The 27,500-nt window shown below is 38.3% G+C and overlaps 1 long non-coding RNA gene across 1 annotated transcript in view; it reads left to right on the forward strand.

Moving 5' to 3' along the window:
* LOC135207659 (uncharacterized) overlaps positions 1 to 27,500 on the forward strand; it is a 227,784-nt gene that overhangs the window by 91,279 nt on the left and 109,005 nt on the right. Inside the window, exon 2 of the long non-coding RNA XR_010313024.1 lies at positions 27,273 to 27,386. This is a non-coding gene — a long non-coding RNA (uncharacterized LOC135207659). The remainder of the gene's footprint in view (positions 1 to 27,272; positions 27,387 to 27,500) is intronic.

A 27,500-nucleotide genomic window follows, 5' to 3' on the forward strand; every position in this document is an offset into this window, starting at 1 on the left:
GCTGATTTGAAGCGATTCACAATCCGGTAGTTATTTTCAGTAAAGTATATCGTCACTTTTAATCAATTTTTTTCCCTGTCGTTTCTTAAAAGGGCTACGTTTTCGCCTAGTTATCTTTCTGTTTCTTGTTTATAGTTGATTTTAATTGAGTAGCATATTTGCTTATAGATATTATTTGATGACTATAGTAGATATTAATCGACCAGCAGATTTGCTTATCCACATTATTTGATATTTTTCTTCAGCTGTCTTCATTTTGGGAATCGCATTCACCAAAATCATAATTATGATAATGTTTTTAAGGTCTCAACAGTCGCACATTTAGGCACCAAACTTCAAAAATTTAATGGAAATTAGCAACTTACGAAGGGTTTTTTTAACCGGCAACTTGAGTGAGTGCAGTAATTCTCTTGTGTGGAGTTTTTTTTTTTCTCCATGAGAAGCCACACTAATCTTCGGTAATCTACTGTTTCTTGTTGTTCATTCAGGTGCCTGAAAATGCATGGGCATTTTATATATATACTGATATGTAGGTAGAATGTGTCTATATAATATATATATATATATATATATATATATATATATATATATACACACTTATATGCATATTTTTTTAATATATATATATATATATATATATATATAATATATATCTATATATATATATTATATATATAATATAAGCGAATACAATAATTTTCAGGTGGTATTCGCTTATTTAATGAAATCACGTGTATCTACTGTGAGTTTTAAGCATATATATATATATATATATATGATATATATATATATAATATATATATATATATATATGTATGTAAATATATATATATTTATGTATATGTATATATCATATGTGTGTGCGCGCGTTGTATATATATATGTTTATGGATAATCGAACTATATACCCTTTCCTATTTCTGAAAAGCTAAAAAGGCATTCCTTTTCCTTAAAGTTATATTGACATTTGATGTAGTAGTGCCACCATTTCCATAAGCGAATCACTTCACCCTTCCAACTGTTTCATTATGCCGTATTGTATTCAAAAGCCACTTTCTTTTTCACAGCCGAGTTTGAATCGTCATGGTACCCACTCTTGTCAGAGGTCCGTTTAAATTGGAAGTGAGAAGGGGAGAAAGTCGTCTTCCCACTGACCAGATTTCCCCTAACAACTGTCGCGTCTCGTCACTGAGAGGGAATTTTTGTATGAATATACAGCCTGCTGTTGGACTTAAAAAAAAAAAGTGTCTGGGACATAATGGTTTTGCTGCTTAGCATAATTGCAGCACAGTGGAGGCGAAGAATAAAGTGTAAGGCGATTTCAAGCGGTATTTTTGAAGCCTGGGTAATACTACAGCTGCCCAGGAGAGGTTACAGCAGTACTTCCTGAATAGCTTAGGGGCTAGGGTAAGTATTTGCTTTCTGCTGTTGCTTAGGTACTTAAAGTCAAGCGATATTTGTGGTTTAGAGTGTTTGGTGTGTGGAGAGATCAGAACAGTACCTGCTCACGACAGCTGCAGAAATGCTTTAGAGTTTCGAGTAGCAATTGCTTTCTTCCTTTGTTGTTTACTAGATTAGAGCAATATTTTCTTACCACAGTTACTGAAATGTTTGGTGCTTCGAAAGGTCTGCGTTCAGGAGTTGCAGAACTGTTTGGAAGTTAAAATGGTGTTTGACTTCGACAGATGTTGAACTGCTTAGAGGACGAAGCAGTATTTTCGTTCACGAGAATTTAATTCGCAGCTGTAGCTACTGCTGGGTCATTTTAACGCAGGTGCCTTTGCTTCTAGAACATTTGCATAATGCGGTAAATGCTGTAGAAACGTCGATTTCTAGTTATATATGCTTTCCTACTCTGTTGCTGTATTTCTTGTGAGGCTTTCATAGACTGCTTTATATCATACAGTTGTAATTATTATCAAGAAGTTAGTCTTACGTTTATAGAATTAAGCAAGAAGTATTAAACAAGAAGCATAAAGCTTTAGTTGAGCTTGCGAAATTGCTTTATGCTGCTTTGTATTTGAGAAATGTACTCTTTGCTTCATTTTTTTTGCAGATAAATTGGTTTACATCTGTATTCTGAGTATCTTCCCATTTTATGGGAATTCTGACAGCAGGAAGTCATGTCCCTAGACCAGTAGTTCTCAGGCGACCCAGTTTCGCCTTACCTCACTTGGCTTTCTATTGCCGAGGTAGCGTCAGCTGGGGAATAAAATCAAGTCCTATAGATCATTTATGCATAAAATTGTTTATGTTTTAAGTCTGATTTTGTTGTAAGTATTGCTTGGTTAACGGAATAAGCAATTATTATGGCTTCACAGAGTCGTTTATGCATGAAATTACTTATTTTCGTCTGATTTTGTTTTAAGTATTGCTTGGTAACTGAATTATCGGTTGTTATTGTATCGTAATGTACCCATAGAAGTAATTAAGGCCTTAATTTGGGACTAATGAACCGTAAATGACCTTAGGGATGATAGGTAAGTTTTGGTGGATTAGATTAATATAATCATTTGCAGAAATATATTAAACGGATCAGACGAAAATGAATGGAATGCAATTAAAACCAATATGTAAGGAATAAATTCACTATTTCTTGGGGAATCTAGGTTACCATTTCTCTCAAGCCCTTTTATTTATACTCACTAGAATACCAACACATAGTTATAATAAATTTTAAGATAGGTTTTGTATAAGCAATCTCGTATCATTTTTAAGTAAACGTCGCCGTGCCAATAGAAAAATCCTGGTCCCTAAGTTCAGTAGTAATTGAATGCTCTCAGAGGATTATCTCTCTAATGATAGACCGGAAGGAAAGTATCTATCTCGTTATATATAGATTAATCCTGATAACAATCAGGAAAGATAAAAAAAAATGAAAAAAAAAAGTTGGGGAATATTATTTCTTTTAGGTCGGATGTGTAGTAATTGCTTACACGTGGCTTGGGAGGTTATTAGTAATGGAAGAACGATGAGAAAAGAGAAATATGTTTTTATTTTACCTTCCTCGGGGTGTAAGTCCACAAACTACTTTGCTGTTGTTGTTGTTGTTGGTCTTGTTAGGGGTTAGGAAAGGTCTATGGAAGAGCCCAGAAAGGTCTGAAAAAAGGTCGGATTTGTTTAGACGCCTTGGGAAATTCTCCTACTCTCTCTCTCTCTCTTCTCTCTCTCTCTCTCTATTATATATATATATACTTATATATATAATATATATCTTACTAATAGTATTGGATGAATTGTTTATATATAAGTTCTATATATTATTATTATATATATATATACTATTAGAGAGAGAGGAGAGAAGATTGACGCGAGAGAGAGACGGAGAGAGAGGGTGGGTGGGGGGGAGGGCACAAAACAATCCAAAACAAATAAAGCCAAACGATAATAATATATTATATATATATTATATATAATATATAATATATATATATTATCTTAAATATATGTGGATGTATGGATATATAAGTATTATATATTATATTATTATATTAATATATATATCAGATCTAATAAAAGGAGCCCATAAAAACAAACCAAACCAAATGTAGAGAGAAAAAGTACTATATTTCTTCAGAAAGGGGGGGGGGGAACTGCGTGTCTGCTCTCTTCAGGTATATGAATGAGAAAAGTTTTTACAGAAAAAGAGAGAGACCAGCAGTCTCTGAAATATTAGTACCTTTTCTCTCTACATTTTGGTGTTTTATGGGCTCCTTTTATTAGATGGAATTCTGTTGTTACAGAAACAAACTTTTACCAGTTCATTGGTCAGCCCATTATGGGAATTCAACCGCCTTTCCACGACTTCTTCATCTCACTTCCAGAAGTCAAGCCAGTTTTTCCGCAAGGTTTGAAAAAGAAATGAAAAAGAACTAGAAAACCTGGTCTGAAAAAAAACCAAAAAAACACTTTTGGGAAGAAATGCAATGCCTCAAAGAACAATCAAGTACTTCCAAAACAATAGTACGGCTTGCGGGAGATGGGACTCTGCAATCAAAACCCTTCCCTCTACCGTCAACACAAGACTTTTCCTTCCTGGGAAGAAAGAATCACCCCATACGAGAAACGACATACTTCGTGCTACGCACACAGAGTGCTAATATATGGAATCCAATCTTAATCTTCGCCCCCATCCTCTGACGGGACCACGTATACAGGTATCTGCATTTGTAATTCTAGGTTCCGAACATTGGTGGCCTATAATAGCGTGACTCATTCCAACAGACTTTTACGCAAAGCTTAAAAAACCTAACCTAACTAGATAACTAGCCGCCATGGAAAATAATCTTGTAACCCAACAAAACCAACAAAGACAAAAGTTTTCAAAACTTATCCAACACCCCCCTTACTGTAAAGATCAACATTTAGTTTTCAAATTTAGGCTTCTATTCCACTTTGCCCATTATGCCAGGACCGCAAAAACAACCTAGATTCATTCAAGTGGCTTTTGATAAATTCATATTATGACAAAAACTACAGCCGTGAAAGAGATATGTTTAAAAAGGATGTGTTACTAAACTGCTTTAATTATGACCTTCCATAAGAAACAATATCCTGTCCCGCAAGACAGATTTAATGCATGAAGCCATCCACTTCGCTAAAAAAAGTTAAGATTTGTCGATAAAATAAGTAGATTCCGACAAAGACGGGCAAAATTTGTAATAAGGACAAAGACCGTTCTTACCTCGGATCAAAATCAAACCCAGCTCCTTAGCGACACAAATACTTACCCCCCCCCCCCCCCCCCGCAAAAACTGACGAAAAATCCCCATCCAGAACGTTCCCAACAGAATTTTTTCGGAAAGTAAGAGTTAATGGCCAGACAAAAAAGGCGTATTGAACTATTAGAGAAATTTAAAAGTAAATTTAATCCCTAAATTACCCTACTTTTATCCGGTTCTTCCCAAAAACTCACAAAGGACAATCTTTACCATTCAGGAACCATAGCGGATTCATTCGCCCGGTTTTTGACGCTTTCAATTACAAAAATTTCTAAATGGTTAGTCTTTAGTGCCTCCTTTATCCTTTTCCTTTTTAGGCACTTTTTTCTCCCAGTCACATCAAACATTCGGAAGACCTTTTGGTACACAAACTTCAGTATAGAAGCACAATATACCACTTCAAAACAACATAAAACTTTTAAGCCTTGACGTAGACTTCCCATATTCACAAAAGTTTACCCTGTACAGGACGTTCCCTTCCCAGTTTTTCTAACGGAAAAAAATTTATCTCCCTTAATTCAGGATCATTTCCCTTTGGCACTTGACAAAATAATAAAAGTTAGGTTGAATTATGTGCATCTGAATAAACGTATTTTCATTCGGGGAACTCATTCTACAAGACAAAAAATTCGGGTGTGTAGTATGGGGTAGTTCCTTTTAAAGTCCTATTTTAGCCAATCTGTACAATGGGCAATACTTTGTAAAACATACAGGAAATTCGAAATGCAATTAAAACCCAAAAAAATGTTTGTGGCTGAGATACGTGGATTACCATACTAACAATTTGGGAGTAATAAGGGGGGTGGGGTTAATTTTAATTGAATTCCTCTCAAAATTAAACGCATTAGTTGCCCAGCATCAAACATTTAAAGTTGAACTATTGGGAAACAGACAAAACAAAAAACTTCCTTTTTCTTGATGTTTTAAAAATAAGCAGAGACACGACAGAATACAAATTTTACCATATACAGAAAACCAACGTTCTCACTTTCATCTAATTCACTACTTTGAGCTATCATGACAATACTATTCAAACGATAGGTCTAGCTAGCAACCTATTCTTAAAGAGCCTTACGAATTTGTTCCCCAGATTTCCTGGAAAAAGAAATTGAACTAATTCGCAAGCAACTTTCATCTTTAAAGTCTCCTGACCATATAATTGAGGAAAAGCAATTTCAAAAAGCAAACGTAATTTTCTTACCGACCCCCTAAAGACAAAGACCAGAGACCAACCACCAAACAATAAAATAAAAAAATCCCCACTCCGGAGACGATTAACGAGAGGTAACTTCACACCCTTGGGAAATCCAACCCTTTTGGCATTTACCTACCCGCCAAAATACCTTAGACCCAAATCCCTGAAGTTAACGTCCAACAAAACAAAGACATCGCCCAAAGACTCTGGGGTATATGAGACCATGGGCCAGGACTGTGACCAATCTTACATCGGGTTTGATTTACAGGTATATCACTTCCCAGAGAAGTTAATACAAACACTAAAACGGCGTCAGTTCGGTATGGACAACAGAACTCGGCTATTTCAACCATATTAAATGAAAACATAACCATAGAATAAACTCGGAATATGTCACGTTTGTAACTTTATAGCAGCAACTGCATGGTATCAAGCGGTTCAAATGATGGGTGAATCCCGGTGCCGCTTAATAAAAGAGAAGCAGGGTAATGAAAACATATCCAAAAGGGAATTGGGACATCGGACATCGTCGACGCAGTGTTCATTCAACCAACGCTTAAGAAGATTAAAGGAAGATTACCAGCGGGGGTGACCTAAATTGGCTTACTTGTGGACGAATCTCTTGGTATAAATACCACCTTTTCCTTTTTCTGTAAACTTTTTCTCATTCATATACCTGAAGAGAGAGACAGCAGTCTCTGAAATATAGTACTTTTCTCTCTACATTTTGGTGTTTTATGGGCTCCTTTTATTAGATGGATTCTGTTGTTACAGAACACTTTTACCAGTCATATATAATATATATACTATATATATATATATATATATTATATATATATATTTAAAGCGTAAAGTAAAATCTCAATACTTCAAGACAGAAATCAGTCTTATGAACCGAACGCAAATGAGGCCGGTAAAAGCCATTTCTCCGAAGAATCCCCCCTCGCCCCCCCTCTCCCCCCCCACTCTACCCGCAGCAGATCCGTCATGCCCTTCGGATGTTTTTTTTTTCTATTTTTCTTTTCCAAATCCTTCGGCAAACGCAGACGATCATCCTTAAGCTCATCCTCGGCAAACAATAGCTTCTGCTCGCGCGGTATCGCAACTTATCAATATATACTCTTCCCAAGCTGTGTAAACACATATCTCGTATCCCCCTCCCTCCCACCGCCGCGCTGTGGCATTTTGTTTGTTACCTTTTTCCCATCACGTTGTTTGCCTTTCAGATTAGGTATAGTATCCTTTTGTTGTTTGTCGTGGCTCGCTTATTGTTTGTCGTGGGATTCATTATGCAACCGTGTTTGCAACCCGTTCGAATGCTGATCGCGTATGAGAAGAGGTTGGGATCTTGTTTTAGGGAGAAACTATCGGATAAAGTGTGTCATGGGTTGGTTTTTGCTTTTTCAGTTATAATTATGCAAGGGGTTAAGGGTTTTTGTACAAAGCAGTGTCTTAAAATACTGTCACACTTATTTGGAAATGCGTCATAGTTTACGGGTGTAAATAAAGTTTGTTGACAAAGGTCCCTTATTATTATTAACAAGCCCACAGAAGTCCTTGCCTTCGAAATTCAAGCTCCCAGAGAGTATGGTTATGGTTATATCAGAATCTTTTAATACTTGTGTACGTTTATCTAGGGACGTAGATTAATCTTGCTCGTGTTATCACCAATATCACAAAATAAGGCTTATTCTAAGCGATAGTCTATAACTTCCTTTTGGATTAGACTTGGCACTTGTGTTCGTAAATGTGTTCATTTTTTAAAACCTTCCTTTATTATCTTAAGAGGATTTGTAATACTACCTACCCCGCCTCCCCCACAACCCTGGGCGGACAAACAGGCTTGCGGGAGGAGGGTGGATGTGTCATGTCTTCCCTGTCCTCTCGATCCCCTATCTACCCCGCCTCCACCCGAGGCGGACAAACAAGAAAGATGCACTTGGGTTATATTATGCTCTCTCTCTCTCTCTCTCTCTCTCTCTCTCTCTCTCTCTCTCTCTCTCTCTTGGATTAGTATTGATTTTCCTTTGCAATGCATTTTCTAATTCAGACCTCGGCCACCGAAGGATAACAAGATATTCACATCGTCCATCTTCTGTCAAATGAAAGAGAGAGAGAGAGAGAGAGAGAGAGAGAGAGAGAGAGAGAGAGAGAGAGAGAGAGATTTGGGTGGAGGTTGCCGAGTAATACACTCGGCCTTCTTCCAATTAAAGGGACGAAGTTCTTTTGTTTTTCCGTCGTTATACTTACGCCTTTGCTTGTCATGTCATCATTAAGCTTATAATAAGTGACTTTGTTGTCTTCGGGACGGCACAGAGTGTTTCCTTTGTAATGTTTCTATTTCTTTTACTACTCGACACCCTGAAGTTTCTTCAAAGCCCGTTGGCGATGTCTTTCAGATTTTTATTTATTTATTTATTTATGTATTTATTTATTTATTTCTTACTTATTGATAGGGAAGATTGTTTGTTACTTCCTTTAGAGGGAACCTATGCAATTTTGACCTTAATAATTAAATAATCTTTCGTGCAAGTACATATTTATTGTAGTCATTACATACTTCATTCATATCCTGTCATATTTATGCATGATTATTTCAGAATATTTTTTAAGTATGACATAGTATATAGATGACTGATAGGAAATTTTATTGATAAATTTGTAATGAATAGATATTTTTTTAAAACAAATATACGAAAGGCAACGCATTCTGTTATAGTATTTATATTCTTTAAGTTGATCAAAGTCCATTTAATTGTTTTACCCAAATGGTTCTCATAATTTTATTAATTTGCAGTAAATTTAATTTTTTTTAAACATAAGTATACGAAAGGCAAAGCATTCTATATTATTGTATTTAGATTTTTTAAGTTTATCAATTTTCCATTTAATTATTTTACCCAACTGGTTCTCATAATTTTATTGATTAATTTGTAGAGAATGGATATTGTTTTTAACGCATAATAAGTGTACGAAAGGCAACGCATTCTTTTAACGACTACCTTACATTTACTCAGTATACAATTTCCTCGCACTGCTTCATAACAACCGTGATACAAAGGTAACTTGATCTTATTTGTTTTAGACAGGATTAGATTAATCCAGTTCGTCGGGAAAAACCAACTTTTTATAAACGTTGCCCAAACTCCGTCTTCTTTTTTTGCTTCGTATATTTTTTTCTATTACTGAATCAGTTTTGATCCTTTATTAAGTATCATTTTCATAATTAATAGCGTTCCACTCGTAGCTATCCTCGTAAACATTGCTGAAACTCGCTCTATGCTTTTGTATTTGTTTCTACTACTGAATCCTTTGTAAGCCTCTCTTTAATAAGTACCGTTTTCACAATTAATGACATTTCACTTGTAGGTCTTTTCGTGCAGATCCAGTTGGACTTACTTTGTTTTTGTGGGCGCGCGTGTGTGTGTTTGTGTGTTCTTCTTCATCTGGTCTGGTAAATGCTTGGCTTATAAATATTCCTCAGTCTGTAGGGGTCTGAAGAGAGAGAGAGAGAGAGAGAGAGAGAGAGAGAGAGAGAGAGAGAGAGAGAGAGAGAGAGAGAGGGTGGGTGGGTGGGTGGGGTTGCTGATTGATTTGAAATCTCCCCCCTCCATCAGGAGAGAGAGAGAGAGAGAGAGAGAGAGAGAGGGGGGGGGGGGGGGGGTTGCTGATTGATTTGAAATTCTCCCTCCATCAGATTTCCACAGACAATAACCTGTTTAAAACGACTGACGGAAGATTCAAATGCACACAGAGGCTACAACATAATAATTACTACTTTCTCGTTCCGTTTGTACTGTATATTGTGCTCGACATATGATGCATCCAAATCTACACACACTGCAATACGTAGAGGATGTAGTATAGAATATAATGAAAATGCATTTTGTCCCGCATGTGTATGTTGTACTGATTATAAAGTACATCCAAATCCACAAGCGGGAAAGCATAGATGTTCTCTCTATATACTGAATCTTCTTGTGCACCTCAATACATATAGGCACAAATATGCACGGCTCTAATGCAGTTAAATCCCAAAAATGCACAGTCTTTGCTTGACATGTATATTATACTGATTATAAATATAAAATACACCCAAGTCCACTAACAGGAAAGCATAGATGCTCTTTACATCCTGAATCATCTTGCGCTCTTCAGTGCATACAGAGACAGATATGTAAGACTAATGTGCATTTAAATGTAAATGCACACATCCAAATATGCAAAACTACAATACAGTTCAATTCAAATGCACACAGGCTTAGTATGCACAGTCTGGGATGTCTCGAAGTTCGCTTATCGCGCCGAGATCTCTGGAGCTGAGGATTGCGCTTGAGATAACATGGAGATTTTCAAAGGGATGGTTGATCTGCATAGCTAATCACTGCCACGGATACCCAGTTTATTCCGTTCTGATGGGTGCAAATGACGTACAAAAAAAAAATAAATAAATAAATAAAAAAAAAATAAGAGGTCAAACAAATTCTGTCTGCGAAACCTATTTTGTTTGCAGAAGTTCTGTTTATGTTCTGGGCGCTGCTGGCTCTAGCTTCGTTTGGGTTTTAGATTATCAGAGGTTTTTATTTTTATTTATTTTGGGAATATGGTTAGCGGTGCAGGAAATTCGTTTTTTTTATTGTAAGTGATTTGGGTTTAGAAGTAATCTATAAATACGAGTGTAATAGTCACTTCTTCCACACAAATTTCTGTCACATATTTCAGGAGCTAAAGATAATTCTGAATGTTTTATTGCTGTCAATTGGTGTCTTGTCTTTTTACCAGACTTAGTGACTCAAGTTCTATGTTCTGCAAGATTTTGAAGCATTGCATTATGGTATTTGGCTTTGCAGACTTATTTGTTCTTTTACAACTTATAAAGTCATATTCAGTCAGTTCATGATAATGTTGCCCTGTTTTAGCTGCTATGATTCCGTCAAAGCATGTGAATGATATCGTATTACTATGTCATATTTTACGACGCTTTCTCCTTCTGTTAGTTACGAAGACCAATTCGCATTCCTTTCTGTAGACTGGCGGCTCCAGCGACCCTAGTATGTATGACGCCAGATAATTCTCAATCAATCAGTAATCGGTTAATCAACGAATCTGTCCTTCTCTTCCTCGCTTTTCAGTCCTTTCAATCTTCTTTACCTTCAGCTTTTCCCTTTTCTATTTGGAGTAGCTGTTTCTAGTCAGCCTTCTCCATCTTCCTCTGTCCTGTACATCTTGTTCTCTTAGACCCTTTTCCTTCATGTCATTCAATAATTTATCTCTCCACCTGAACTTTGGCCTTCCCCTCCCTCTTCTGCCCTCCACCTCCATGTTCGTAACCCTCCTTTTCAATCCAGCTAAGAAAAACAGCACTGGCTCATAGTTCGAATGCCTCTCCTGTGAAAGTGTAGGTCACACTCGTCCTCTGGTTTGCATGTGCTTCCGTCTGTCTGTCTGCCAGTCTTTTACCTTCGACTCTTTGATGGACTTTTAACGATGTTTATATACGTGTTTTGTTTTTGCCCCATCGTCTGTAGGTGTTCATGGGGACGTCTCAAGAGATAAGGAGTTATCTTTGCGGATATGCTAAACCTTTTGCCGAAGCATTATTGGTAAGTTTGGCTAGCAGTATACTTGAAAGTATTTCAGTAGCTAGTGCCTCATTTTTTTTTCTATTTGCTTTGCCAGGTTTTGACTTCGCCTGACTTGAAGCTACTTACCAGCAACCAGCAGTAGCTCTTATAGTAGCGGTGACGGAGAACAGTTACAATTAGTCAAGAAAATCACACAGGTTCTTAGTTTTTTTTTCATGATGGATTTCCTCAAGTACATTGCATTTGTCTTTTTTTTCTGCTTTATTTTCGTGCTAAGACAACGCCATGTGGCCCAGTACTTCTATAAAAGAAAACTATTGTGCCGTCTTTGTCTATCCGTCCGTCCTACTGAAGGTAGAGGGCTGCTAAATGGTATTTTGATCAACCATCCTCTAATCATCAAACGTAGCAAATTGCAGCCCTTTAACCCAAGTAATTTTTATTTAATTCAAGGTTAAAGTTAGCCATGGATCGTGCATCTGGCAGCGCTTTCCGGAGCCATGGGACGCACCTTCACTCTACCGCATCTGGTGAGCGACTGGAGAGCTGCCGGTCATAGTTGAATGGTTTTGTACGGAAAAATTCGGCGCATTTTTGGCTTTACCATTGACCTTAAATTACGATATTGGACATTGGAGTCCTTTTCTTTTCTCAGTATCTCCGACAATTTCAAACTCTACTGTGACCTATGACCTGTGACCTAGATGACTTTGGTCCTTCTCTCAAGCAGCCGCCGCCTCCTCACTTGTGCCAGGTGACCTGGCGGGCGGCTCGACCCGTCGGATATCTGTCCTGATTCCTCTTTTAACTTTACGACAGCACCGTAGTTAATGTCAAAAGGGAGGAGGATGCAGCGAATCTCCGGCCGTAATAGGTTTCATCCTTATCCTTAAGGACTCGTTTGCCAATTAGGATCTCGACGGCGTCGCAGTCGTAGTCGTCGTGATGAATTAGTCGTTCCGATGATGTCTGCTTTTATCTCTCTCTCTCTCTCTCTCTGAGTATTTTTTTATTTTGTGTTTGCTGATATCAGATTTCTCCCTCTTCTCAATATTTTTTGTTTATGTTCAATGCAAAATTCTCTCTCTCTCTCTCAAGTATTTCATTTTCGTGTTTATTTCAAATTATTTTCTTTCAAAATTGCTTGGTTTGTGCTTATCCCGAATTCTCTCTCTCTCTCTCTCTCTCTCTCTCTCTCTCTCTCTCTCTCTCTCTGCATTTGCTTATTGCAAAACTTTTGCGATGATAATTCACATATCCAAATTCGGCCTCAAATAGATTCGAATTTTCACTGACATCCGTTTAAGTAAGTCGCTGTGTACTGGTTTCCGTTTAAGTAAGTCGCTGTGTACTGGTTTCCCATTTAAGTAAGTCGCTGTGTACTGGTTTCCCATTTAAGTAAGTCGCTGTGTACTGGTTTCCCATTTAAGTAAGTCGCTGTGTACTGGTTTCCCATTTAAGTAAACGTTCGCTTGTTGTAACTGGTTTCCCAATTTCTAAAGTAAGTCGCTGTGTACTTGGTTTTCCCATTTAAGTAAGTCGTTGTGTAACTGGTTAAGTAAGTCGCCTTGTTGTACTGGTTCCTAATTTAAGTAAGTCGCTGGTACTGGGTTTCCTTTATTTAGTATTGGTTTCGCTGTGTATTGGTTTGCATAGTAAGCGATGGTGTTACTGTTTCCCATTTAAGTAAGTCGTTGTCTACTGATTTCCGTTATCAGGAAGTCGCTGTGTACTGGTTTCCCATTTAAGTAAGTCGTTGTGTACTGGTTTCCGTTCAAGTAAGTCGTTGTGTACTGATTTCCGTTTAAGGAAGTCGCTGTGTACTGGTTTCCGTTTAAGTAAGTCACTGTGTACTGGTTTCCCATTTAAGTCACTGTGTACTGGTTTCCCATGTAAGTCGCTGTGTACTGGTTTCCGTTTAAGTAAGTCGCTGTGTACTGGTTTCCTTTTAAGTAAGTCGCTGTGTACTGGTTTCCCATTTAAGTCGCACGGTCAAGTACGCGAAGGTCATGTAGATGGGTCTTGATAGTCAATTGTAAAGACTGCGGGCGTAAGTGCGATTGTATTTTTTTTCTTTTTTCTTTTTCTCTTTTTTTTCATGGCCGCCCGCGTAGGAGTAAATCTCGTAAGCATGTGTTCGTGGCGAGAGCGCCTGCTGCAGAGGCCGTAGGCGTACCTCGAGGTGTGCTCTTGTGCTCTTGATGTTTATGTCCTCGGGACCTTGGAGGTTGGTGGTGGGATGGGGCTGGTGTTTTGGTAGGAGGGGTGCTGGTGACCATATGCTGTTGGGGTGTAAGGGGATTAGGAGAGGGATGTCTGGTAGACTGGTAGGGGGTAGGGGTGCCCGATTGACCATATGCTATTTCGGGTATAGGATTATGGGTAGGGGGGCAGGGAATGATTTTTGTGTAGGGTTGTGTGGATGAGATTAGGGGCATGACCCCTGATATTGAGGGTAAGCCAGGGAGATTTCATAGGTCAATAAATTGAAATGTATAGGAATGTAGGAACTTGTAATAAAATAGTAAGGTGGAATGTTGGGAACTGAGTCAGTTTTCGGACAATGAGGTGGAATGCAGGGAATTTTGGGTATCAGGTTGGTACATGGGCAGAGACGTGCGATATTATGGGTAAGAAGTAGGAAAATGAGATGGGATGTATGTTAATGGTTTTGTCTTATGTGGAGGTTAGCTGGAATAATTTTTCCTGCATATGTTTATTTTTTATATATATATATTTTATCTTTTAAATGGGATATTAACCATATTCCACATGCTTCTAAAATTTGGTCTGTGCTTTAGTGTCAGTCATTTAGCCTTCCACTCTTATTTATGTGCAGTTACATTCTGACTCATCTTGTGTGAATTATTTCCTCTTATATAAAAAGCATTTTCAGTGACTTTTTTTCTTATATAATCTATTATTTACCGATTAGTTATTCGTAATTTGGTTATTAATTTTTCCGTTTACACTCCCAGATCTAGTAAATTTTTCTTTTGTTTCCATTTATGGACGTGTGTAATGACGCTTGCTGTTACAAATGAATAGCACTGTATCTTGTTTTTTATAACCTTTACAAATAATAATAACAATAATAATAATATAATAGTTAACAGACCTTCTTTCAAGCATGTAAAATTGAAGGTTATAGCTGTTTCAACTGCATTCCATTTATATAGATCCCTTCTATATAGCCACCAAGATAGAGGAGCGCCGCACACTTAATAAAGAAATGGTAAAACTGCGAGAAAAATCAGCTATTAGTAAGGTAGAGAAAACTCGATCTAAATTGAATGCAACTGATGGAGCTGTAACTTTCAATGATATAATGAAGTGAATAAGGTCCTCGTGTAGAGAGATACGGAACAGGTTGGGTGAAGGATATAAGGAGTTCCTCTAAGTGTGGGAGTATACAAGTGATGAAAAGTTTGTCTGGTGTGGGTCTGGTATGTAGGTTTTATATGTTTTTTTTTTGGGGGGGGCACTCGGATGCTCATTATAGGGCGATACGCACACACACACACACACACACACACCACAACACACACACACACACACACACACACGTACTTGTACACATCACTCTTAGGTATGTAGATAAGTCTACAGGGAGAGTATGTGTCGTGCTTACACGTTTTTGTTTATATGTATACATATGTGTGTACATATATGTTGATAGATCGATAGATAGATAGATAGATAGATAGATAGATAGATAGATAGATAGATATAGGAGCAGCCATTTGTATCTAAACCCTTTGCACACGAGTGGAGCAAGGCTTGAGCTAATAACTTCTTCCCAAAAATTATACTGGAAAACCGGAAGATGATCTCCCCCACTCCCACCCACCCCCCACACCCTTGGTAGATTCGATAGTTTAGTGGATAAGTCTAGCTGTCTCCCTCTGTATCAAGCTCAAAAAACGCATTGGCTCGACTCTCGGTCTGGGTAGAAACACTTATATATTATTTAGATGTAAGTTATTCACAAGGTGAAGTATTTTGTATGTTAAGGGATAGTTTTGGCTTAGTATTTGAGTGTGTACTCATATAATTTCTTTGTAATATATAGGCATCTTATAAACAATGCATGGAATGCTAGAAATAGTTTGGTTTCAACACATAAGATTGAAAAAAGAACAGCACACACACATATGTAATGTATGTTATATATAATTTTTTTTTTGGCTGTTTGTTTATAAGTTGCCCTATCAATGAATGTCGAACCACACGAGAAAGAACTTGCATCCTTAGCTGCATTGTGGACATTTTTAAATTAACTTGAGGAACCTTTTAACCACCTTAAGAAATATTTGAATTATTTTATAGCATAAGGCAATGGAATGAGCTTCTCGAGTTTCATCACCAGCCACAGTGTCTTTCATTCATAGAAATATCAAGTCCCCCTTCATAAAGGAAAGTTACTTGCAGTCCCACTGAAACTCACCGTGAAGAAAGCCGAGGACACCAACAAACTCACGAACTCACTCTCCCAAGTCAACAAAAGCCAGACCATAAACAAAGCTGAATGGGAAAGTGAAATTTTTCTTACGAACGAACGACGTGCTTGAGTGAAAAGCTGACACTAAGAGCACACACACAATCTGTTGTCCAAAAGAAGAGTAGAAGAAGAAGAAGCAACAGGTGTTCCGGACTGAGTGGAGGAGGAGGAGGGAGAGAAGGTGGAGGAGGAGGAGAGAGAGAGAGAGAGAGAGAGAGAGAGAGAGAGAGAGAGAGAGCTCTGTGTTGATGCGGTTGATGTTCTATGGGGGTATATTTGCATAAAGAAAGATTTACGTCCTTATAGTGTTTATTTTGACTAGAGAAGTAGTAGGATCGAAAATGGAATACAGTAATGAGCTGAGATTGCGTTTATACACATGTATATGATATTTGTAAATATTTTAATAATGGTATCTAGTAAGCATCAGGAGAAACGCAAATGTGTACCATATGCGAGCTAGTCATGATTCAGGATTAGAGACTGGGTCGTGAATTTAATGTGGGATGGGTCCCGTTGAGGGGGCCGGATCATATAGTTCCGTCAGTGCACCTCACGCAGTGCACTGTAGGCATTAATGACTTAAGGTTCTTTGCAGCGTCCCCTCGGCCCCTTAAAGCTGCAACCCCTTTCATTCCTCTTACTGTACCTCCGTTGGTAATCTCTTATATCTGTCTTTCCACCCTCTTCTATTAATTGTTTCATAGGGCATCTGCGAGGTTTTCTTCCTGTTACACCTTTCAAACCTTTTAACAGTTAATATCCCTTTCAACGCTGAATGACCTCATAGGTCCCAGCGCTTTGGATGGGTCGTGTTTTCAACCGATACAGTTCGAATATTGGATAGTGAAGAGAAACTGCGGAAACTAGTGAAAGGAAAGGTAAGATTATGAGGGTAAGTGGAGACCAGAAAGGTGGCTCTGTTCAGTGTTTGTGTTTAGGTATTTTGGAGCAGACGTGGCGGATATTAGTTGGATATGAGAAGAGGTGTGTCATCAGGTTGACATGCAAAAGATTTGGATGAGATTTTGTCGCGTTCATGGAAGCCATGTTGGAATATATGATGGGAGTGTTTAGCCAGCTGTCCTTTACGGAAGTGAAGTGTCGATGTTGATTGCAAAAGAAATGAATATAAGGGGGAAAGGGAAATCTGTTAAGATGCTTATTGTTATCGTAGTAAATACAGTTTAAGAATTGAGATTGATTGATTGATTGTGTATTATATCTGGCGTCACAACATCTGGGTAATTGACACCGAAATAAATTAAATAGGAAAAATTAAATTTTTAATAAATTTCATATAATAATATCTATAAATATAATATATAACAATTTTGTTCATATATATACGTTCTTACATAGACAATCTATGTATAATTTAAATTTGGTTGAGGAGGCCCGCCTCCCTCATATAGATATCATACTGCTCTATATTACAATCCTTTCCAAGAATTGTAGCTAGGATAAAATTACCTACTCTGTCACGACGAATGAATGTGCTGATATGTAGAAGTGGTAAAAGCATTTGCAAATGTGAAAGGAGCAAGCAGAAGTATGTTCATTTGCAAAGAATTCAGGATACGGAGGGTTGGAGTTAGAAACGGCTTCCCTCCGTAAAAGTGTGTCCAACAAATTGTTAACTTAAAACACCGGGAAAAAGCTCATCAAAAACAGCGACCCCGACCAGGGAAGAGGCATAGGAAAGGAAGACCCTCAGAATAGGAGGTGAATGGTGCAGTTTTTTTAAATTGGGTGTTAGACGAGTTAGTGATGATCCTTTTGTGTTTTATTTATATATTTATATTTTTCTTGCTTAGATTAAAGTGTTTTTTATCAGTTACTTTAACACTTAGATTTTCCCTTATGATATCACAGACGACAGAGGTTTGAAAGGCATAATTTTTTTTTCAATTTTGTTATAAATGTTTTTTATGTTTTAGTAACAGCAGTATCAGTAATAATAATAATAATGATGATAATTTTATTAATATTTATTATTATTGGTACTGCTGTTACTAAAACATCAAAAACATCTTTCATAAAATAATGATAATAATAATGATAATAATAATAATAATAATAATAATAATATTATTATAATAATATTATTATTATAGCTTGGTAGGAAGGACGATAATAATAATAATAATAATAATAATAATAATAATAATAATAATAATAATAATAATAATAATAATATATTATTATTATTATTATTTTTTTTTTTTGCTTTATCACAGTCCTCCAATTCGACTGGGTGGTATTTATAGTGTGGGGTTCCGGGTTGCATCCTGCCTCCTTAGGAGTCCATCACTTTTTTTACTAAGATCACACTCTTCTGCATGAGTCCTGGAGCTACTTCAGCGTCTAGTTTTTCTAGATTCCTTTTCAGGGATCTTGGGATCGTGCCTAGTGCTCTTATGATTATGGGTACAGTTCCCACTGGCATATCCCATATCCTTCTTATTTCTATTTTCAGATCTTGATACTTATCCATTTTTTCTCTCTCTTTCTCTTCAACTCTGGTGTCCCATGGTATTGCGACATCAATGAGTGATACTTTCTTCTTGACTTTGTCAATCAACGTCACGTCTGGTCTATTTGCACGTATCACCCTATCTGTTCTGATACCATAGTCCCAGAGGATCTTTGCCTGAACGTTTTCTATCACTCCCTCAGGTTGGTGCTCGTACCACTTATTACTGCAAGGTAGCTGGTGTTTCTTGCACAGGCTCCAGTGGAGGGCTTTTGCCACTGAATCATGCCTCTTTTTGTACTGGTTCTGTGCAAGTGCCGGGCATTCGCTTGTTATGTGGTTTATGGTTTCATTTTTCGTATTGCACTTCCTACATATGGGAGAGATGTTATTTCCGTCTATCGTTCTTTGAACATATCTGGTTCTTAGGGTCGGCCTGATCTTGGTGCCCGCCTGTTATCATTCGTTCAGTTTCTTTAGCTCTCCCCTCTGTAGCCATTGCCATGTGTCATCGCTGGCTAGTTCTTTAGTCTGTCTCATGTATTGTCCGTGCATTGGTTTGTTGTGCCAGTCCTCTGTTCTGTTTGTCATTCTCCTGTCTTTGTTTATTTCTGGGTCTTCGTCTACTTTTATTAGTCCTTCTTCCCATGCACTCTTTAGCCGCTCGTCTTCACTGGTTTTCAGATATTGCCCCAGTGCTCTGTTCTCGATGTTGACGCAGTCCTCTATATTTAGTAGTCCTCTCCCTCCTTCCTTTCGTGTTATGTATAGTCTGTCCGTATTTGCTCTTGGGTGTAGTGCTTTGTGTATTGTCATATGTTTCCTGGTTTTCTGATCTATGCTGCGGAGTTCTGCCTTCGTCCATTCGACTATTCCTGCGCTGTATCTGATTACTGGCACTGCCCATGTGTTTATGGCTTTTATCATATTTCCGTCGTTGAGTTTTGACTTGAGTATCGCCTTGAGTCTCTGCATATATTCTTTCCTGATCGTGTCCTTCATCTCTTGGTGTTTTATATCCCCTCCTTCCATTATTCCCAGGTATTTGTATCCAGTCTCATCTATATGTTTGATGTTGCTCCCATCTGGTAGCTTTATCCCTTCAGTTCTCGTTACTTTGCCTTTTTGTATGTTGACTAAGGCGCATTTTCCTATTCCAAACTCCATCCTGATGCCCCCAGATACAATCCTTACAGTCTGGATTAGGGTATCTATTTCCTTGATGCTCTTACCATACAGCTTGATGTCGTCCATGAACATCAGATGGTTGATTTTGTTGCCTCTTTTCTTGAGTTGGTACCCGGCATCCATCTTCTGTAGTATTTTTGTCATGGGAATCATGGCTACTACGAAGAGTAGTGGGGACAGTGAGTCGCCCTGGAAGATCCCTCTCCTGATATTAACCTCTGCTAGTCTTATTCCAGAGCTTGTAAGTATTGTATTCCAGTTGCGCATTGTATTTTTGAGGAAGCTGATGGTGTTTTCCTATGCCCCATACATTTTCAGGCATTCTATTAGCCATGTGTGTGGTATCATGTCGAAGGCTTTCTTATAGTCTATCCATGCCATGCTTAGGTTGGTTTTCCTTCTCCTACTGTTCTTCATTACCATTTTGTCTAGCAGGAGCTGGTCTTTTGTGCCCCTACACTTACTTCTGCAGCCTTTCTGTTGGTGGGGAATGGTGTTTGTCTCCTCTAGGTAGTTGTATAGCCTTTCACTGATGATACCTGTCAGTATCTTCCACATTATTGGTAGGCAGGTGATAGGCCTGTAGTTACTGGCTATATTTCCCTTACTCTTGTCTTTTTGTACTAAGGATGTTCTTCCTGTGGTCATCCATTTGGGTGCATGGTGATTTGATACAATGCTGGAGTTGTTCTGCTATTCGTGGGTGTAGGGCCTTGAAGTTTTTTGAGCCAGTATCCATGGACTTCATCGGGACCTGGGCTTTCCAGTTTGGCATTTTCTTTAGTTGGTATTAATTCTTATTATTATTATTATTATTATTATTATTATTATCATCATCGTCCTTCCTACCAAGCTTTTTCAAGGCCGAGGACGCTATGAAAGAAACAGTTCAACCAGGTAGAACGAAGCCTATGCAATTGTAAGAAGTTTGCATGTCTTTCCCGGTCTTAGGTCATTTTAAGTATTCTCTTTTTCACAGCTCTTGCAAATGTGTAAGTCTTCGGATGTTACACGTGTGGTATATAACTGGGTTCTTATCTCATTTTAAGCGCTCGTGGACTCGTGTTATTTAAATTCCATTTGTTAAAGACAAGAATATGGCTTATACGTCAAAAGTTTTGAAGGTATGCAACGCTTTCATTTTCCTTTTATTTATTTGCTTAGGTTGCCTTTCGAAACGATTATACTCAATTTTAATCCCCCCCCCCCCCCCCCACAGGGAGTTAGTGACGCCATTACTTGAGGTTTCCTTGCAACCCCTTTCGTTTCCTTTATTGTACCCTGTTCGTATTCTCTTTCTTCCATCTTACGTTCCACCATTTCCTAACAATTAATTCATAGTGCAACTGCAAGGTTTTCCTCCTGTTTTACACCTTTCAAACCTTCCACTGGCAATTTCCATTTCAGCGCTGAATGACCTCGTAGTTCCCAGTGCTTGGCCTTTGGCCTGAATTCTATATTTAATTCAGTTCATTTCGAAATTAACTCGAAGCATCTGCGAGGTCTTCCATATAAGTTGCTCATAAGGTAAATGTTTGGGACACCTTGAAAGTAAGTTCATGCCATTTTTCTTAAGGTTTTTATGGTTAACACCACTCACCTGAGGTCAAAATTGGCACAGTATAAGTTGATCAATTGGGGTCATTTTATTTCAGGGTAGAATCCTTTCATAGAAGACCGAGCTTAAGACGAAGACCACTTTCGGAGTCGAAGTGCAATTCCTGGAAGACCAATCATTTAGAGTCAGTATTGCAATGATAGTTACAATCCACTTTTCGTATATTTTTCCATGCTTTTTGCCACTAATGAAAGCCAGCCTTAGCATAATGAAGACCTGCATTCAGATATATTCACATCCTAATACTTATTTAGCCAAAGCATCCACGACCAAGTCTTCCTGTCCTTGGTATATCTTGTTATGGCACTGACCAACCGTTGACATCAAGCAAGCGATCACGTTGAAGACCTGTCAAGATCGGACCTTTCCGATAAAGAGGTAACCTTCTAGGTCTACCATGGTGCGATTAGACACCCTGTTAAAGGTAAGTCCTCTGTAAACTTAGAACACTAGCAAGGTCAACAGGTAAGCTGTCTTTGAATTTGTTTGTTTGTCACAATTTCTACGACTTCCTGTTCACGACCGGATTTGTTTCAGCTGATTTTAAATTCAATCTCTTAGCTGGCAATCCTCAGTAGGGCGGTTAGTGCTGTCTGTGCACCTCATGCGGTGCACTGTAGGCATTGCTTAAGGTTCGTTGCAGCGTTCCTTGGGACCCTAGTTACAACCCCTTCATTCTGTTTACAGCGCCCTTCTGTGGCGTGATCGGTATGGTGTTGGCGTGCTACCTCGGTGGCCGCGAGTTCGGTTCTCGGGCATTCCATTGAGGCGTCAGAGATGTGTATTTCTGGTGATAGAAGTTCACTCTCGACGTGGTTCGGAAGTCACGTAAAGCCGTTGGTCCCGTTGCTGAATAACCACTTGTTCCATGCAATGTAAAAACACCACACAAACAAAAAAAACTATCTCTTTACTGTACCTCCATTCATATTCTCTTCCATCTTGCTATCCAGCCTCTCTCGATATTTGTTTCGTTGTGCAACTGCTTTGAGGTTATCCTCTTGTTACACCTTTCAAACTTTTCTACTGCCGTTTGTCGTTTCAGTGCTGAATGACCTCATAGGTCCCAGCGCTTGGCCTTTGGCCTACGTTCTAGATTCCATTCCTATCTGGGAATCAGTGCTCTTCCGTCTCTGCTTGGTACGAGGCAATTCCATGCTGACGGCCAAGAAACAAATCCAGAAGGGCGTTCAAGGCAATTTATTGAAAGGGCACTGGTAAGACTTCTCCTTTCTCTCTCTCTCTCTCTCTCTCTCTCTCTCTCTCTCTCTCTCTCTCTCTCTCTCTCTCTCTCTCTCTCTCTGTGCTGGTAAGGTTTTCCGTAGTACCCAAGGTCGTCCTGAAGCCCACCAATCTTCTTGAACTCCCCAACACGGAAAGTATATATACGACCTTGTATAAGATTTTCTTCCATGGGTTTTTTCTCGTTGATGTTTACAATTACGGGTTGGTTTGTTGTGTTTCGACTCTGTTGTTGGGTCAGGTCCTTGACCCGGAATCGAAATCAGCACATGAGAGTTGAGTACTATGTTTGCAAGACGTGTGTGTGTGTGTGTGTGTATGAAGATAGAAGGCCCATAAAACACTATTTGAACGTTAGAACCATAACTATATATATCGACCACTTACTTCTGTGCATATAGGTTGCAACGTTCAAATAGCGTTTTATGGCCTTTTTATCTTTATGTTATACTGTTGTATTACAGAACAAGACATTCATTATATATATATATATATATATATATATATATATATATATATATATATATATATATATATATATATAGATGTTTATAATAGTTTTGTCACTAAATTTACGCAGGAACTTTTTATACATTCAAGTATTAAGCCACGCATATGCTATAGATATTAAAATCTCCGTACCTTACGAATAGTTTGCTCCAAGAGGGAATTATGCGTGAAAGAACTACTACCTAACCAGGAATGGAATCTGTTGTTGTTTTTTTCTTTATTTTGTAGGATAAGACATGTCTATTTACTTGGCTGAACACATGTGAAATTTCTGATTACCATGCTATATATTCCTAAAACGTTTAAACTTAATTTGTAAAATCTGCTTGAAACTCCATTAATCCTGTACATACATACCGTACTGAAACTTCATTAATCCTGCTTGCATGTAATTGTAGTATTGCAACTTCATTGATCCTGTTTGCACATAAATGCAGTATTGAAGCTTCGCTGATTTTGCTTACACATACAGTATTGGAACTTCATCCATCCTGCATGCACATGGCACGCAGTATTGAAAATTCATCAATCCTGCTGGTAAAAACATGCTGTATCGAAGCGTCATTAATTCTGGTTGCACATACTTGCAGTATTGGATTACATTTGTGTAATTTGTAAGTACTTATTGCCTTGGCTTTCGCTACTGATTGAGACCCATTTCTATTTCTGCTTTGACGATATTGTTCACGTTTTCCTGGAAGGTTTATTAATGCTTGGGATACCACAAGGTGGGACTATTAACCCCACGATCTAAACTGTCCCAGGACCCGTAGGGGATTAGTGCCGTCAGTGTATACCTCATGCGGTGCACTGTAGGCAGTACTTGAAGTTCTCTGCAGCATGCCTTCGGCCCCTAGTTGCAACCCCTTACGTTTCTTTTACTGTACCTCCTTCCGTCTTACTTTCCACCCTCTCGTAACAACTGCTTCACAGTGCAGCTGCTTTGAGGTTTTCCTTCTGTTACACCTTTCAAACCTTTTACTGTCAATTTCCGTTTCAGCATTGAATGACCTCATAGGTCTCCCAGTGCTTGGCCTTTGGCCTAAACTCCATATTCAATTCATTTCAACTCAATTCAGTCTGTCCCATGGACCAAGACTGTGTAAGCTCACAGCAGTTATAAGGTGTACGGACACTGTACCGAATAACCTCCTCCTCCTCCTCCTCCTCCTCCTCCTTATAATAATACCGTAGTCAACCGAGCGTGGTGCGTGAGACTTCTTCATTTCTTACTTAGTATGGCTTCTCTACTCAGCCCTTCCCCCAACCTCAGTATCTTGCCGCTTCTGAAGTCCTCTCCTTAAATGACCTGGTTGCTGATTCAAGCACGGAATTTACCCCTCTTTTGCTTCAGTCAGGTTTGGAGAAGAATTTTTAAGGTTTAACACCCCTTGATAGCATTTTTTTCATTTTTATTTTTCAGTCGGGCCGTCGAAGCTTCTGCTGCTTGGCAACACCAGCAGGGATTTCTTTTTTGACTAAGTTTATTTTCGTTAGGATTAGCGTTGTACCTTTGAGTGGAACTCAAGTTTGCCTACCTTGACAATAACTACGTTTGTTAAAGTTCATTGGATGGGGAGTCATTGTGTGTTGACCATTTAACATGAAGTGTGACTGTGTACCGTTATTTGATCGAAAATTTTGTTGTGGGGGGTGGGGAATTTCCATGGGGAACGTGATTGCTATGGGGACTTTTGACAGGGAATCTATTATTATCCCTACATCTAATAGAAAATGTTGCCTATTGGAACATTGGACAGGGAATCTATTATTATCCCTACATCTAATAGAAAATGGTTGCCTATTGGAACATTGGACAGGGAATCTATTATTATCCCTACATCCTAAGTAGAAAATGGTTTGCCATATGGGAAACACTTGACATGGAATATATTGATCCATCCCTTACATCTAATAGAAAATCGGTTGCCTTTTGGAAACAATTATTGGTGACAGGGAATCTATTATTATCCCTACAATCTAATAGCAAAATGGGTTGCCATATTGGGGAACCACTTTGACATGGGAATCTATTTATCATCCCTACATCTAATAAAAAGGGAAAATTGGTTGCCTATTTGGAACATTTTGACAGGGATCTAGTTATTATCCCCGATCCCCACATCTAATATAAATATGGTTGCCTTTTGGGACATTGGAACACGGGAATTCTAATTTATTTCATCCCTACATCTGAATTGAAGAAATGGTTGCCTATGGGAACACTTTACAGGGAATCTATTATCAATCCCTGCTGCATCTAATAAAAAGAAAAATGGTTTGCCGTTATTGGAAACATTTTGGACAGGGTAATTTATTTAATTCTCCTTACATCTTAATAAGTTAAATGGTTTTTTCCCATGCCCAGTGGAAAGTTTTGAGGGAATATTATTATCCCAACATCTAATAGCAAATGGTTGCCTATTGGAACATTGGACAGGGAATCTATTATTATCCTTACATCTAATAGAAAATGGTTGCCTTTTGGAACATTGGACAGGGAATCTATTATTATCCCTACATCTAATAGAAAATGGGTGGTTGCCTTTTGGAACATTTTGAACAGGAATCCCTATTTATTTATCCCTACATCTTAAATAGAAATGGTTGCCTTTTGGAACATTGGAACAGGGTAATCTATTATTATCCCTACATCTAATAGAAAAAAATGGTTGCCTATTGGACAGGGATAGGGCTGGTTATTATTAATCCTTACATCTAATAGAAAAATGGTTGCCATTTGGAACATTGGACAGGGAATCAATTATTACCCTACCTCCTAAATAAAAATGGTTGCCTTTTGGAACATTTGACAGGGAATCTATTATTATCCCTACATCTAATAGAAAATGGTTGCCTATTGGAACATTTGACAGGGAATCTATTATTATCTTTACATCTAATAGATAATGGTTGCCCATGGGAAGTTTTGAGGGAATATTATTATCCCAACATCTAATAGAAAATGGTTGCCTATGGGAACTTTTGACAGGGAATCTATTATTATCCTAACATCTAACAGAAAATGGTTGCCTCTTGGAACATTGGACACGGAATCTATTATCATCCCTACATCTAATAGAAAATGGTTGCCTATTGGAACATTTGACAGGGAGTCTATTATTATCCTTACACCTAATAGATAATGGTTGCCCATGGGAACTTTTGAGGGAATATTATTATCCCAACATCTAATAGAAAATGGTTGCCTATGGGAACTTTTGACAGGGAACATATTATTATCCCTACATCTAATAGAAAATGGTTGTCTACGGGAACACTTGACAGGGAACTCTAAAAGAGAGAGAGAAAAAAAACAAGGTGTGATCCGACCTCCAGCTTACTCGAAGCGCGTGCTACCAACGAAAATTAAAATAAATGCTCTATGTTTATTAGAAATAATTGCTCTCTACTGTTTAACATGGCACTTTGCTCATTTTTTTTTTTTTACATTTCCATTCTAATAAATAGATCATAGATACCCTGTATCTTTCACTCAACGCAAAACACCTTTTCCAGAAATACCATTTTTTGGACCTTTCTAGACTTTTCCATAGCGCTTCAACCGCCCCCCCCTCCCCCTTCAACAACAACAAAGTAGTTTGTAGGCTTACTCCCCGGGTAAACGAAAATGGGATACGCCAGTTCGTCAAAACAGGGACGGATGGATACGAACGGTCCACGAAAGCCTTACGGGTGTATACGTAAGCAGCGTCATAATGAGCTCATATGGAAAAGCCTTCGTAAGTTGAACTTCAACTGTAAAACTATGCAGAGCTCGACGCGGACCTTAGAGGATTGAACGTAAGGGTAAAGAGAGATGGGTCATACAAGGAGACGCTTGATTACTGTTATGACGTAGGAGCTGCCAGAGATGATGATAAGTTTAAGACAACGTCATACTTAAACATATTAATATTTCATACAAAACTCCATTTGAGGCGTTCACAATATTAAGGTTCCCCAGAGCTCCAAGTCACATTTTTTTCTTCTCCTTTGCTCCAAAGTCATCTAAAAATATCCTTACTTTCCCCCATGGAAAAGCGTACTTGCATATGTAGACTCCCAAGTGGTAGAAAATCCCATTATCTAATAAAGGATGGTGATACGCATGTTCGAAAATCGCCAATTTTCAAACGAGTTTTTCTCTCGATATTTTATTTTTAATCAGCCTCCTGGAGACCCTTAATATTGTGAACGCCTCATTTTGACACTTTGCCTTTCTCTAAATTTCAGATTAGGTCAGCTGTTCTACCCTGAAGTGTAATCACGAGAGAACAATATGACTCAGAGGGTTTTCCACTTGAAGCGACCTCCTTCCTTCCCTCTCCGGTCCGCCAGGCATCGAAGGTAAGGACTTCCCAATTAGTTTTTTTGGCATTATACCTCTCGAGGGGGAGGCCGTATTTCCCCCTTGGTAATGCTTTTTCTTATTTCCAGTTACCCGTCGCTGAATAACCACTG

This window comes from Macrobrachium nipponense, chromosome 34 (genome assembly GCF_015104395.2).
Source record: "Macrobrachium nipponense isolate FS-2020 chromosome 34, ASM1510439v2, whole genome shotgun sequence".
In the NCBI taxonomy this organism is placed as follows: domain Eukaryota; kingdom Metazoa; phylum Arthropoda; class Malacostraca; order Decapoda; family Palaemonidae; genus Macrobrachium; species Macrobrachium nipponense.